Genomic DNA, 15314 nt, shown 5'->3' with positions numbered 1-15314 from the left:
CTTATAACAAAGATATGCATTTAAGCAAAGTCGACTGACACATCAGTGTTATTTGACAGTGTGTGCTGAATATATATGTCCATAGTCTTTATCACTATTGAGAGGAGCAATTGTTTCCTTATCAGTTTTTTGGGACAATTCCTCACATATATTGGTTTTTATTATGCAATAATATTCAATTCCACTTATGAACCATAATTTCTTCAATCATTTTTCCATTTTTCATTCCACTTTTGGTTCCATCATAGAGTGATGCTATGAACATAAATCGGATCAGTCTACTAGTGCTTTGTAAAACTTAAAGACCAAATAAAGGACAGTTATTGCTATTATTATTTTTGTTATATGTAGTGTATATGAGCCCTCTTAACAACACAAATAAATAATCGTTATGCCATTTGAAGCTGTTCTCCACATTCCTCCTTTAAACTTTCCCATGACCCTAGCTTCACGAAATACTGACAAGGGCAACTAGCCCTGAAATCAGGAGAACCTGAATTTAAATCTAGTCTCAGACAGTTAATACTTCCTAGATGTGTGACCCTGGGCAAATCACTTAACCCCAAATGCCTCAGCAAAAAAAGAAAAAGAAAAAGAAAAAAAAAGAAATACTAACAAACATTTGAATCATTTAGATTAATATTGTATATCCTTGTGATATTCAGACCATGGTCTGAGTACAACCATGCTTATTCCATTTGATTAGCATTTTATTTAATCAAAAGTTCAAATTTTTCTTCTAGTACTTGTCTTTCAAAATAGCTATTACTGAAATACATATTTCTTTTTCATAAAAGGAGACCAAGAATTGTTTAGAAAATCTAATTTTATTGGAACAACAATCTAAAAAAGGCTTTCTAATTTTTAATGTATATGCATCTTATTTAGACAATTCATTGTTAGTCAATAAAATTTATTAAGCTCCTACTATATGTCAGGCACTGTGCTAAGCACTGAGTGATTCTTCTTCATGTCCCCCCCTAAATTCTCCAAAGTACTACGCAACATCCCAAGGTTGCCTATGGACCACATCGTTTTTCCATCTGTTATCCTTTGCACTTGCCATGTAAGCAGCCCATCTATTCTTCTTACATTCCTTAATGACATCTTTTATTCTTTTTCTATGTCAAAATAATTCATGTAGCCTGCTCACACCTCTCCATTGCCCACTGTGTGAGATTCATTTTAAATTCTTTGGAAATTGTTGTATTCCCTGTCTAGCTACCCTTATATCAAAACCAATGGAATGTTGGAATTATAAAGATGGACCTTTGTCCCTTGGAAGTTTGTGAAGGCCATAAAGGAGCTCAGCAATGTCTTAAAGGCAATCCAGCCTTTTGTGCTTCTCCTGTGCAATTCTAAGACTAACTCACATATTATAAGGGATCAAAGTCTGCCACTTAAAGAACAGCTTTCAACTGTGAACAAATTAGTTTGCTCCTGATTGTGGGCTGAGGTTAAGAGGAACCTTGGACAGCTCTTCTGCAATCTTTGCCTCTTCTTTATGGCTTCAATTTATACAATTTTCAATATCAGATATAAAAAATGGCATTGAATTTTGATTTAAATCCATTTGGCATAGTGATGCCCTATTTTTCTTTGATTTTAATCCCCCCAAAGGGATTTTTGTTACATTTTTTTAAATTAAAGTGAATTTAAAAGAAAACAAATTTGATTTTGGGCAAATCATTTGGCCTTCCCATGTTTCAGTTTCTCACATTTATCAATTGAGAGTTTTGGATTCCATGACTTCTATAGTCTCTTATGGATCTAAATCTATGATCTTATTAAAGGACTTTGGCCTCTCCTCTTCTGATTTCAGAGTCAAATAAATACCAACTTCTTTATTTCTTTAAAACTAACCAGCTTATCTAAACTGTTGGAGCAAGTTTTTCCCCCCTCTGTTTTTTCTTTTGTTTATTTTCTTTTTCTTTTTTTCCCCCCTGTTTTTTTCATTCACTGCTGGTAATCCAGATGTCCTAGTGATTTTAGTCCTGTTCTTCCTCTTTTATTGTACTTCCCTTTTTTACCCCATTATTATAAACTTTTAAACTTTGGAAAAAATGGCAAGTATGGGTCATGATCTAAAAGAAGTCTTTCAGACTATTGGGCATTTACTTAACTTACAACAGACAGAGAAAGAAATTTGTCCTGGAGTCCATTTAAGCAGCAAGAGTTTGAAAGAGCAGGAAGGCAGTAGACCCCCAAGGACTTTCCTTGGTTTAGGAACCTTAAATTGATAAATCAATCCAGGGTCACATTTCGCTTAGAGGTTGTATGCCATAGTTGACACTCAACATTATATTTCAAGTTAAAGGGCCTGGATTTTCCTATAGACTGTATTAGTTACTATTGGACAATCACATACATTTATGATCTCTAATGTCCCTTCAGCTCTGTATCCTATAATTTCCATTTGGAAGTCTCCTCCAGTTATATCCTTCTTTGTAGACTGTTACCCAATCACTTTATCTCTTAGTTCCCCAAGCTTCTATGATTCTATATTCTAGGCAGTTGCTTATTTGCTTTAGTGAAAAGACTTTCTTTTTTTTTTTTTTTTTTTTTAATTTAATAGCCTTTTATTTAGGATATATACATGGGTAACTTTACAGCATTAACAATTGCCAAACCTCTTGTTCAATTTTTCACCTCTTACCCCCCCACCCTCCCTAAATGGCAGGATGACCAGTAGATGTTAAATATATTAAAATATAACTTAGATACATAATAAGTATACATGACCAAAACATTATTTTGCTGTACAAAAGAATCAGACTCTGAAATATTGTACAATTAGCTTGTGAAGGAAATCAAAATGCAGGTGTGCATAAATATAGGGATTAGGGAATTCAATGTAATGGTTTTAGTCATCCCCCAGAGTTCTTTTTCTGGGTATAGCTGGTTCAGTTCATTACTGCTCCATTAGAAATGATTTGGTTGATCTTGTTGCTGAGGATGGCCTGATCCATCAGAACTGGTCATCATCTAGTATTGTTGTTGAAGTATATAATGATCTCCTGTTCCTGCTCATTTCCTCAGCATCAGTTCGTGTAAGTCTCTCAGGCCTTTCTGAAATCATCCTGTTGGTCATTTCTTACAGAACAGTAATATTCCATAATTTTCATATACCACAATTTATTCAGCCATTCTCCAACTGATGGACATCCATTCAGTTTCAGTTTCTAGCCACTACAAAAGGGCTGCCACAAACATTCGTGCACATACAGGTCCTTTCCTTCTTTATAATCTCTTTGGGATATAATCCCAGTAGTAACACTGCTGGATCAAGGGTATGCACAGTTTGATAAACTTTTTAGAGCATAGTTCAAACTACTCTCCAAAATGGTTGGATTCGTTCACACTCCACCAACAATGAATCAATGTCCCAGTTTTCCCACATCCTCCAACAATCATCATTATTTTTTCCTGTCATTTAGCCAATCTGACAGGTGTGTAGTGGTATCTTAGAGTTGTCTTAATTTGCATTTCTCTGATTAATAATGACTTGGAGCATCTAGTGAAAAGACTTTCAAGGCAAAGAGTTCCCCCCACAAAAGAAATTATAGATATAGGTCAAAAAATATAATGCAGTATTCATTCATCAACCACTATCTTCTTGGTTCTTAACTACAATTCATTTCTCTTTGATCATTGACTATGTCAATTAAATTTACTTCCTACTTCTTGATAAGTGTAACATTACTTTTCCTCCAAAATACTTATGTTTTTTTCTGTGTACAACATGAATTTTTACAATCTAGCTCTTTATATCCTACACTTGCAAATATGCAACAGTGTCCAGCCCAAACTATAAATTCTCTAATGTCAGGGACCAGATTGTTGTGATTCTCAGTTAAATTTCTTTCTGTTTCTATCAGGTATTTTTGTTTGCCCATTCATTCCATTATATTTTTTCCTTTAGGTCTTCTAGTTATTATCTTTAGGGGGCAGGGGGAAGTAGCTGGTCTTGCAGTATATAGAGCAGGCCATGTACTGCTATATTGTTGTCAAACCTCTTAAATTTGGAAAATAATGGATTTTTGTATGTATTGTATTTGCTCATACAGAGAAATTTAAAAATTAATTTATGGGTAATGGGGAAAAAAAGTAGAGAAACATCTCAGAGTTGGAAGGAATCTCAGAGTTCACCTATTTTAACCCATAGCAAATAAGGAAAATATTCATAATGATGCTAATGGATTTTTCCTTCAGTCATGCTCATAGCATAACAGTTTTTCCTTCTTGCTTTTTTGAGTTAGGATAAAATAGACTCATTATTGTTATTACTCATTATCAAGTAAGGTTGGGTCATTTCATATTTATGACAGAGGTTCCTAACTTTTTTGTGGTTCTCTGTATAGCAAAGATAATAAATAAGCTAGAATTTAAATGGGGAAGTTATTTTAGTATTGTTTCAAGCCTGGATTTTTATTTTGTCTGTGTTTTACATTTATTTAATCTGTATCATTGTAGCTTCCCCAATCAAATGTAAGCTCCTTGAGGAATGGAAATATTTTGCTTTTGTTTTGAATCCCCAATAGGACACACAATTTCTGTTTCTTAGTAAGTGCCTAATAAATGTTTATTGAATAAATACATGAATAAATTATGTATTATCCTCTATTTTCTTTAATATAATATAATTACCTCCGAAGCACTTTTCCCATTGTCATTACTCATTTTAGCCAAGTAGTAAGTTTTACAAAGTTATTGTCAATATATTTTTCAAACCATTTTACCCAGGCAATATTGCCTTTTATTATTTTCCTTACTATATTGGATAGAGTGGACTAAGGTTTATACATAATGAATACATGCCATTTATCTAGTGCTTTACAGGTTACAAAGCCTTTTATATTAATTATCTAATTCATTACCTGTGTATTAGATTATCTGAATATGATGCTCTTCAAATGTGAGCAAGAAGAGAACTGTACAATCTGATAAGTAGAATTTCAAGAAACTAAATATTTTTTTCCATTAGTATTGATGCATGAAAATAAATGGTTTTCAACCTTTATGCCTAAACTAAAATATTATTTTTCTTTTTTATGAGACATTTGGGATTAAGTGGGATCCTTGCCAAGGGTCATGCAACTGATAAGTATTAAGTATCTAAGATTGGATTTGAACTCAGATCCTCCTAACTCCAAGGCTGGAGCACTATCCACTGCATCATCTAAGTGCCTCCCCCAAAAAGATTATATTAATTTTTAAAATTTTAATAATATTTTATTTTTCCAAATACATACAAAGATAGTTTTCAATATTCAACATTTAACATTTCAACATTGCAAAACCTCATGTTCCAAATTTTTCTCCCTCTCCTTCCCCCTTCTCTTTTTCCAAGACAGTGAGCAATTTGATACAGGTTGAACATGTGCAATAAAGATTATATTTCTTATCTATATATATTATATGTGTTCTTATCCTTATATATCTCTTAGTATCCTTTAATATACTTAATGCTGTGACACTTAAAATTTATGCTTATATGTCTCACTTGAAAATAACAGCCAATTTATTTAATTCATTGACTTATCAGTTAAAACTGGAGGGGTTGGCATCTGAATGAATGAGTCATGGGAGGGCTATGCTCTTGTCTTTGAAATAATAAAGTCTGTTGGAATATTGAAATATTTACTTGATCAATAGCATATTTCAATTGAGATTCTGACTGGGGATTAGTAGGCTAGATGATGGCACACATATAAAGAACCAAATATTGTGCCATCAGTTGGGACAAAAAATGATTAAATGGCTATACCCTTGCCTATTAAAAAAAGTCTCTTTGAATATTGAAATATTTATTTGATCAATAAAACATTTGAAGTGAGACTCTCATGGAAGGTTAGTAGATGAGATGATGGAGCAGGCACATATGGGAGCTCAATAGTATTCCACTGGGACAAAAAATTTACATTTTCAAACTGATTTATTATAAATAATATTGACTATCAATAAGATTTATTAAACTTACTTTGTAACTATTTCCACTTAAATAAATGAAATTCATCCTATTAAATGTCATTATAATTTAAAATTTCTTCCTGTTTTTAGTGTGTATTTTTGTTTGTTCATTTAATTTTATTTTTCTTCTTATTCTTCTAGTTATGCTTTATTTCTTCTTCAGCTAGTTGTGTAATAAATAGAGCAGTAGGCCTGGAGTCAAGAAGACTTAAATTCAGATATGACCTCAGACACTTACTGGTTGTATGAATCTGAATACATCACTCATTGTTTCCTAAACATCTTTCCAGAGTCCTACATATTCTTGATACTTGATGATATTAATTGCTAATATTGTATTCAATTATATTGATTACCATCATGCTTTTTAACTTCCCTCCTTATTGTTGGACTTTTAAGATTCTACAAAACTTTTTTTTTCATAATCTTTAAAAGCCATTCTTTCAGTGGTGAGACAAAAATTTCCTTTCCCCTGTGAAAATGTGAAATGAGATACTTAGTAACATATTTTTCTTCCAAGAAAAAAGTTTTGAACTGACAATATTCAGAAAGCAAGCTGGGGTGGCATAGTGGATAGAGTGCCAGTACTGCAGGCAGAAAGACTAATCTTTCTGAATTCACATCTGATCTCAGACACAAGTTTTGTGATCCTGGGCAAGTCACTTAATCTTGTTTGCTTCTTTTTCTTCATCTGTAAAATGAGCTGGAGAAGGAAATGGCAAACATCTCTTGTTCTCTGACAAAAACTCTGACAAACTCATAAAAAGTGGAACAGAACTGGAAAACAATCAAACATTCAGAAAAGTAAAATGCCATTTACAATCAATTGAAAATACTGGGCATATGCTCACCAGTTGTGAAACAATATGGCCTTTCTGTATTTGGTGGGCAGAATGTCCCTACGTCCCTCCTCTTTCATCAGACAGGCTTAAAATTTCCCTGAAATTATACCTTTGTCATCACTGCCCTGGCCTCCACTGAGCTCCTCTTCTTCTATATGGTTTCACTAATAGTAAAAATGTTTCTGGATTTTTTAGTTAGCTAATTAAAGATATTTTTAGTGATAAATTCATTCTCCCACCCTTTTACAGTGATGACAATGGGGTATAATTAAAAGCTGTTCTTTCATTATTTCTTCACAGTTTTCCAAACTCCTCCTCGACACTGAGGAAATGTAAGAGATGTGAGAGAAATGTGAGAGGAGGTAGTATGAAGCAATGTCCAAAATTATTGGATATTTTTGAGTCCAACTGCATAAATACAAATGCTTAAAAAGATGAAAGCAAAAAAAGCAAAAAGCAAGATTAATAATAGCTAGTATGTATATAGTGTCAATTATGTGCCAAGTATTATTTGAAGTGCTTTATAAATATTATTTCAATTGATCATGACGACAATACTAGAAGGTAGGTGCTATTTTTATCCCCATTTTACAGTTGAGGAAAGCATGGTAGACAGAATTTAAGACTGGATTTGAACTCAGGTCTCTCTGGATCACCTATTTGTCCCTACAGAAATGCACTTATTTATGAAGTCAAATTTGAGGCAGTAACAACTGGTAGATCAATTGACTAGATCACTTAGGTGGTACAATGGTTAGAGCATGAAGCCCAGTATCAGGAAGATTATAGTCTCATACACTTACTAGCTATCTGATCCTGAGCAAGTCAATAATCCTGTTTGCCTCAGTTTTATCATTTGTAAAATGAGCTGGAGAAGGAAATGGCAAGTCATTCAAGTATCTTTGGTAAGAAAACCCCCAATGGGATCATTAAAAGTTAGATATGACTGAAAAAATGACTGACCATCAATTGGTATTGGCTTATAAAACAGTTGAGCCTGTTGCTACGTTTTAATATGAAATAGGTAATAAAAAATTAAATAGGTATTGAAATTTAAAAATATCATATCTCTTATGTTTCTCAAAGTTATTCATCTGGTTAGTGAAATGTAATAAATTTATTTTCCCCAAACTTCAACTTTAAAAATTCAAATATCTTGAGAATGGCTATAGATCTTCAGTTTACAATTTCAACAATTAAATTTAAATAGTATTGTTTTATAGTAGAGTATCACCAAAGGAGCCCCTCTGAAGAGCTGGAATGGGACAGCTCCCTTGAATTGTGTCAGGTATTCTGACTAAGTGATAAAGGACTTTTACTTTGGGATAACATAGCAGCCTCTTTTTAGTCCCCACCATCAGGAACTGATAAAAGGATTAGTAACCAGGACAAAAGCCCACTTAGTAAGCTTAAAAGGAGAACCCAACATCTCCCCTTTGTTCTTTTCTTTCTCCCTTTTTGAGCATGTCAAAACTCTGTCAACCCTCCCTTGGACATCCCCACTTCCCAGCAGCGATTATGGCAGCTATATGGCAATGGGCATATGTACTTTTCTAGATGAACCTGACTTTAATGTAGGTCGTAAGTACCCATCTGCCTCTTCTATTTTGTGTTTGTTTTCCTCAGCACAGGTAACTGAGCAGTGATCTTGAAAGATAGATTTTTTTTTTTTTTTTAACTCTTGGTAATTATCTTAAAAGCTTAAAAAGTATGGAATCATTGAGAGATCTGGATGCTCATTACCCAGTGGGAATTGCTTTCTATAATTATATTCTTCTCAAAGGAGAAAATAGCCACTCGCATTAGGATGATGAGCCACGCATAACTAAATCTAGACCTTGAGTTAGTGCTAATATGGTGTAGATAAGAGGAATGCGAAATCTATTCAATAATCCCACAACGGTCTGAGTAGCCCTTATTTCCTGATAAATGCAATAGAAACATATAATAGGGATATCATAGAAGCAATGGGTAACATTTAAAATTTCTACATTTGTTTATGTGCTTCTATGGGTCCTTTCTGTATCTGTTTATGGATTCCAGTGAGTCCTTTGTGATGGATTAGTTCCATGTTTCAAATATTTGTCATCATATGCTTATGAATCTTTCTTGTTTTAAGCAATTTTTGTTGGTAAAAGAAATACATGTTTTATCTATATTCTAGTGATAACTACTACTTTTTATATTAGTAACTTTCCTAGAAGGAAATATGTTAATACTGTGATCATTAAAAAAATTTGTAAAGATAAAGTTTCTGGGTAATTTGATCATTGTATTAATAAGGCTAGCATGTTTATTAATAAAAGGATTTTAGACCAAAGACTCCTCAGGTCTATGAGCTCACAGTTTAAATGCACTTCAAAGGGTAGTATTCTGAGGGTTACCACTCAACTGATTTATTAGTACAGTGAGAGGTGGACTCTATTAAAATGAGGGTCATGGACTATGTGACAAGTCACCAATTCTTGGTCAAAAAGACATAAATTTCCATTATCACCGTGACAAAAGGGAAAATTAACACTTCCCCAGACCTTTGGGAGCAAATATTATGAGCACCCATTACCCCAAACTTAAAATTTCTTTTACTGTCTGATTAGATCTTGGCCTAGATAAATCTTTGATGATAAGAGAGATTTCCCACACTAGTTGGTTTCTAGTTGATGAAGTAGAAGATGAAGAAATACAATAATTAATTATTAAATGTAAGAGAGAAGTACTCATTTCTCATAATCTACTTCTCAGGGAGACCTTAGACATGATCCAAACCTAAATTTTGTTTAAGGAGATTTTCCAAGAATAAGTCCAAGTCAAGTTATAGTGAGCTAGAGTTTGAGGAGAAAAAAAATCTTATTCTCTTTTCTTTGAAACCATACTTCCCCAGACTGAACCCAGTGTTTTTTGAGCCTACTGTCAATACTTCTTGTAGGCCATGAGGCCACAGGTGACAGCCATAAATTTTTTATTGTCTGGAAATTTTTAAAGTGAAATAGTACCCTTTTATGATAGACAAGTTTTATATAACCAGTATGGGAGAAATTCTAATGAAATAGCTGAAATTAGTTCAATCAAAAATAATAAAGACAACTTAAGTAGTAGAAATAAAGTACCAAGCCCACATCTAGAAAATATGATTTAATACATTTAGCTCTGGGATTCACAAATAGAATTATTAATGAAGAGGAAAGACTGATGTGTTTACTTTGTGCAATTGCCTTAGTTTCAGTCAGCAGGAAACCTAGCAAATTTAGATGACATCTTAAAAATGTATTGTGAAAAATGTTAGCAAAAAACCAGATATATGTATGTGAAAATATGTGTATATGTGTAAATACTTTTATCAAACTATTTCTCCCAAAATGTTGTTGCATCAAAAGAGTTAAAAAGATTTCTTATGGTATATAACTTTGTATACAGAACTACCAATAAAAAGTCTCATTTAATAGGAGAAATGTGGATGCTACCTATAGTTTCAGACATTGCCAAAACAATGCTTAACTAATCAAATGCAAAGCAGCTTCTTATGGTCTCACTTGCATATGTTAGAAATGAGCTAAATTTGCAGAACACTGTGATCTTAGTTGAGAAACTAAAATCTTCTGTTTTAGATAGCAACTGTAATTAAAAAGTGCTCATTGCAAATGAATGAACAGAACTCAGCAGATAGTTTTGGAGGGACTCTTTAGGTACTAAAATTCCAACATACTAGTTTCTAGGAAGTGCAACATACAAAGTGTAACAAATCTAACAGTGTCAATCTCTGTCAAGAAAACTCCCCAAAAGGGATCATGAAGAGTCAGACACAATAAAAAAATGACTGAACAACATGTACTGTGTTCCAAGTTCTAACAAAGTTAATAAACTATTTTTAAAAATCTGCTAAAAGGAAAGCTCTTTGCAAAACAGTGTGATAATATGGGATCAGAAGTTGGAGTACATCTTTATTATTGCAAACCATATTGATTTTCTCTTGCCAAAGAATTTTGAAATAAGTTTAAATTAAAAGAAGTTGCCATTTTCTTAGTGATAATAATAAGATAAAGCAAAATAATTTCACAACAAAAATCTCCTCGTGAAACTTTTGTATTTGGTTGGTAATTTTGAAGAATTGAGCACTTTAAATAAATAATTGCAAGGCCTTCAAACTAATAATAAATATTCTAATCCAAAATGATAAAATACCTACATTTTTTAAAAAGTTAAAGCTATGAATGATAAATTTATAAAATAATATCCTTTTTAAAAAATATCTTCTCTGAAAATTAAATGAAAGAAAATAAAGATCTAATTATTAATTATTTGACCAGTCTGCAGAAAGAATTATTATTTTATTAAAAATATCTGGACATTTCTGAGCATGAAGGATATTTTGCCAAAGACAAAAATGAATGTATTTCATCTTATCTTGTAATAGACCTGTCTTGTGATGGCCTATTGAAACCTGAATATTTTATTATGATTTGAATACAGATGACAAAGGAGTTTTCTGCCTTATTGAATAAAGTGATAGAATTTTACTACAACTCATAATACTTTGTGTGAAACAAGGTTTGCTCTGTAGCTGATTTAAAGTCAAAACATCAATCTTGTTTAGTGGTTAAAAAAAATTATAAGTAGCAATATCACTAATGATACATCTCTTGAGAAAATGTACTGAAAAAACAAGTTAAAAATTTTGTGAAGGAGTTTAGAAATTATGTTTTCAGGTTTTTGTATTATAAAATTAGAATAAATTTCCCAATTTCATCTGAACAAAATATGTATTTAGAAAGTTATTTGGGTAGAATTTTATGAAAAGGAGTCCTGATAATTTGTTTTTATAGGCAAGATGAGCATTGCTACATAAAGTTTTGTAACTATAGCTTTAGTGAGGACTTTTTCTGAAACCACAAAAAGAAGATGAAACAATAATTTAAGACCTTATTAGCTAAATCTCAATTAGAAGGCATTAACAAACTTTTAGAGAAAATGGGTTGTAGAAATATATTAAAAACATCCTTTTAGTTTCTTTAAAAATAATAAGACAGAACACTTTTCACAGAAAGTCAGATCTAAACAAATGGAAAATTATCAATGCCCAATCATGGGTATGCTGAGGTAATATAATAAAAATGACAATTCTATCTCAATTAATATATTTATTCAGTGTCATACCAATCAAATTGCCAAAAAATTACTTTATAGAGCTAGAAAAAATAACAACAAAAAATCAAAAATATCAAGAGAATTAATAGAAAAAAGCAAAGGAAGATGGCCTAGTTATACCATAGTTAAAACTATATTATAAAGTGGTAGTTATCAAAACTATTTGGTACTGGTTAAGAAATAGAATAATGGAGCATTGGAATAGGTTAAATACACAAATCACATTGGTAAATGACTAGAGTAATTTACTGTTTGACAACCCAAAGATTCTAGCTTCTGGGATAAAAACTTACTCTTTGACAAAAATTGCTGGGAAAATTGGAAAATAGTTTAGCAGAAACTAGGCAGAGACCAACATCTATACTAAGACAAGATTGAAATGGATTCATGATTTAAACATAAAGAATGATACTATAAGTAAATTGGTAGAGCAAGAAACAATCTAACTGTCAGATCTTTGGAGAAGGGAGGAATTTATGGTCAAAGAGGAGATAGAAAAGATTATGAAATGGATAATTTTGATTACATTAAATTGGAACAGTTTTGCATAAAGGAAACTAATGCAGCCAAGATTAGAAGGGAAGCAGAAATCTGAGAAACAAATTTTACAGTTTCTAATAAAGGCCTCATTTCTAAAATATATAAAGAACAGAGTCAAATTTATTAGAACATTCTAATTAATTCTAAATAGAATTGTCATTCCCCAATTGATAAATGGTCAAAGGATATGTATAGACAATTTTCAGATGAAGAAATTAAAGCCATTTCTAGATATATGAAAAAAGGTTCTAAATCACTATTGATTAGAAAAATTACAAATTAAAACTCTGAGATACCATTTCATATCTATCAGATTGACTAAGATGTCAGGAAAAGATAATGATAAATTGGAGGGGATATGGGAAAACTGGGACACTAATACATCGTTGGTGGAATTGTGAATGGATCTAACCAGGAGAGCAATTTGAAACTATGCACAAAGGGCTGTAAAATTGTACATGGCCTTTGATCCAGCAGTGTTACTGCTGGGTCTGTATCCCAAAAGAGGGAAAAGGAACCACGTGTAGAAACATGTTTGTACCAGCTCTTTTAGTAATGGCAAGGAATTGGGAATTGAGTGGATGCCTATCAGTTGGAGAATGGCTGAATAAGTTAAGGTGTATGAATGTAATAGCATATTGTTGTTCTATGAGAAATGAGGAGCAGGCTGATTTCAGAAAAGCCTAGACTTACCTATTCTCAGCAATGCAGTGATCCAAGAAAATAACAACTTGAGAGGGAAAATGCCATCTGAATCCAGAGAGAGAACTATGGAGAGTGAATGTGGATAGAAGCATAGTATTTTCAATGTTTTGTTTGTTTACTTGTTTGCTTGCTTATTTGTTCTTTTTCCTCACCACTGAAGTAATAGATACTTTGCTGCATCAGGAACAGTGTTCTCTTTTGCAAGATTTTTAAAGCTTTTTTCATTTGTTATCCCTTTTGACCCAAGAAATTTTTATATGACCCTGGGTATATAGATATATAAAACAGGAATGCAATTCAAACATTTACTGATAAAAAGTCATAATTTCATGATCTCCACATTTATTTAGTAACCTCAGATGGGTCAGCAACCCACAGTTTAAAAAGTTGGGCTCTATTGCATTCAAACTTAGAATATTAAGCAGAGGAAGGAACTCTATTCAATTTTTATGGGAAGTAATCCAGGAAGGAAGTGAGTTGTGGCTTCTGGAATCTTAATCCCAAATTATATTTTACTATATTATAATCTTTTCCATATTCAAAATTCCTATAAATATTACCTTAAATTGTCTTGGGGAATAGATTTATGTTGGAGGATATAAAAGACTATGCCCGTTTGAACATCTCTTTCTTTTCAAGCTAGAAATGGTTTTAAGTTAAGGTCTCTTCCAGGTCTAAGTTTGATTGAGGCAATACCATAAAGTAATTAAGTAATTCAGTAATTAAGGCAAGGTAAAAAATGAGTAAAGAATGGTCTCTTTTACTCAGCCCAAAAAAAAAAAAAATCACTCCGGGTGGGGAAGACCCTAAGACCTTCATCAAAGAACTGAATAAAAGAACTTAGTTCATGCCATTGCTCTGAATTTCTGGACCCATTCCTTTTGAAATATAAACAGATCATCCATTTCCAATGAGTAATGTTCATATTGGGAGGGTGGTAAGGAGCAAAGTCATAAATTCAATTCAACAGCCTACTGTGTACTAAGCTATAAAGTAAAAAAAAAAAAAAACAAAAAAAAAAACACTGGAAAGTGTCTTCTTCAGTGAGCTTACATTCTACTGAGAGAAAATATGTATAAGTAAAGGCAAAAAATATCCAGAGTCAATTTTTTCAGGGAGCAAAAAAAAAAAAAAAAAAGCTAATATCTGGGAATCTGGAAAAGCCCTTTTTAGGAAATGGCACTTCCTATCTGGGAATCTGGAAAAGCTCTTTTTAGGAAGTGGCACTTCCATTGAGTTTTGAAGGAAGTTAGAATTCTAAAGGATGAAAGGGAGCGGGGAGAACATTCCTTTTATGAAGTACAGTGTCAATCCAAATTCTCATATTCTCTTGGATTTTCAATATTCTTCAATAGATGAAACTTAAAAGAAATTCACAACTGAAGTGTACATCTCATGAGCATGACATTATTAGATTTGTTAGATTTTGTATGTTGCTTTTCCTAGAAACTGGTATGTTGAAATCTTGGTACCTAAACAGTCCCTCCAAAAGTATCTGCTGAAAAATAACGTTTTGGTCATGTATACTTATTGTGTATCTAATTTATATTTTAATATATTTAACATCTACTGGTCATCCTGCCATCTAGGGGAGGGGGTGGGGGGGTAAGAGGTAAAAAATTGGAACAAGAGGTTTGGCAATTGTTAATGCTGTAAAGTTACCCATGCATATATCCTGTAAATAAAAGGCTATTAAATAAAAAAAAAAAAAAAAGTATCTGCTGAGTTCTGCTGAGTCATTTGCAATGAAGGGCTTGTGCAGATTCCATCAGCTTGCTTAGGTAATCTAAGTGAAATCAGTCACAAAGTGATGGAGTCTGAGCATGTGCCAGACTCGCATTTCACATTTATGATTCCATTAGAATTATTAGAATCACATGAAAACTGTCAGATATCTTCATTTCCCTTTTCTACAAAGAAGACTTCTTCAACAACTCTTAATCCTAGTGCCTTCCTTCTGTGAATTATTTGCCATTTATCCTGTATATGTCCTATAGATCTTGTATTACCTTGCATGTTTGTTTGCATGTTGTCTCTTCTATTAGACTGTAAATTGTTGGAGGACAAGGACTGTCTTTTACCTCCCCTTTTTTTGCATTCCCAGTATTTAACATA

The sequence above is a fragment of the Sarcophilus harrisii genome, chromosome 1 (assembly GCF_902635505.1).
Source record: "Sarcophilus harrisii chromosome 1, mSarHar1.11, whole genome shotgun sequence".
In the NCBI taxonomy this organism is placed as follows: domain Eukaryota; kingdom Metazoa; phylum Chordata; class Mammalia; order Dasyuromorphia; family Dasyuridae; genus Sarcophilus; species Sarcophilus harrisii.
Note: the sequence above shows the minus strand (reverse complement) of the source record.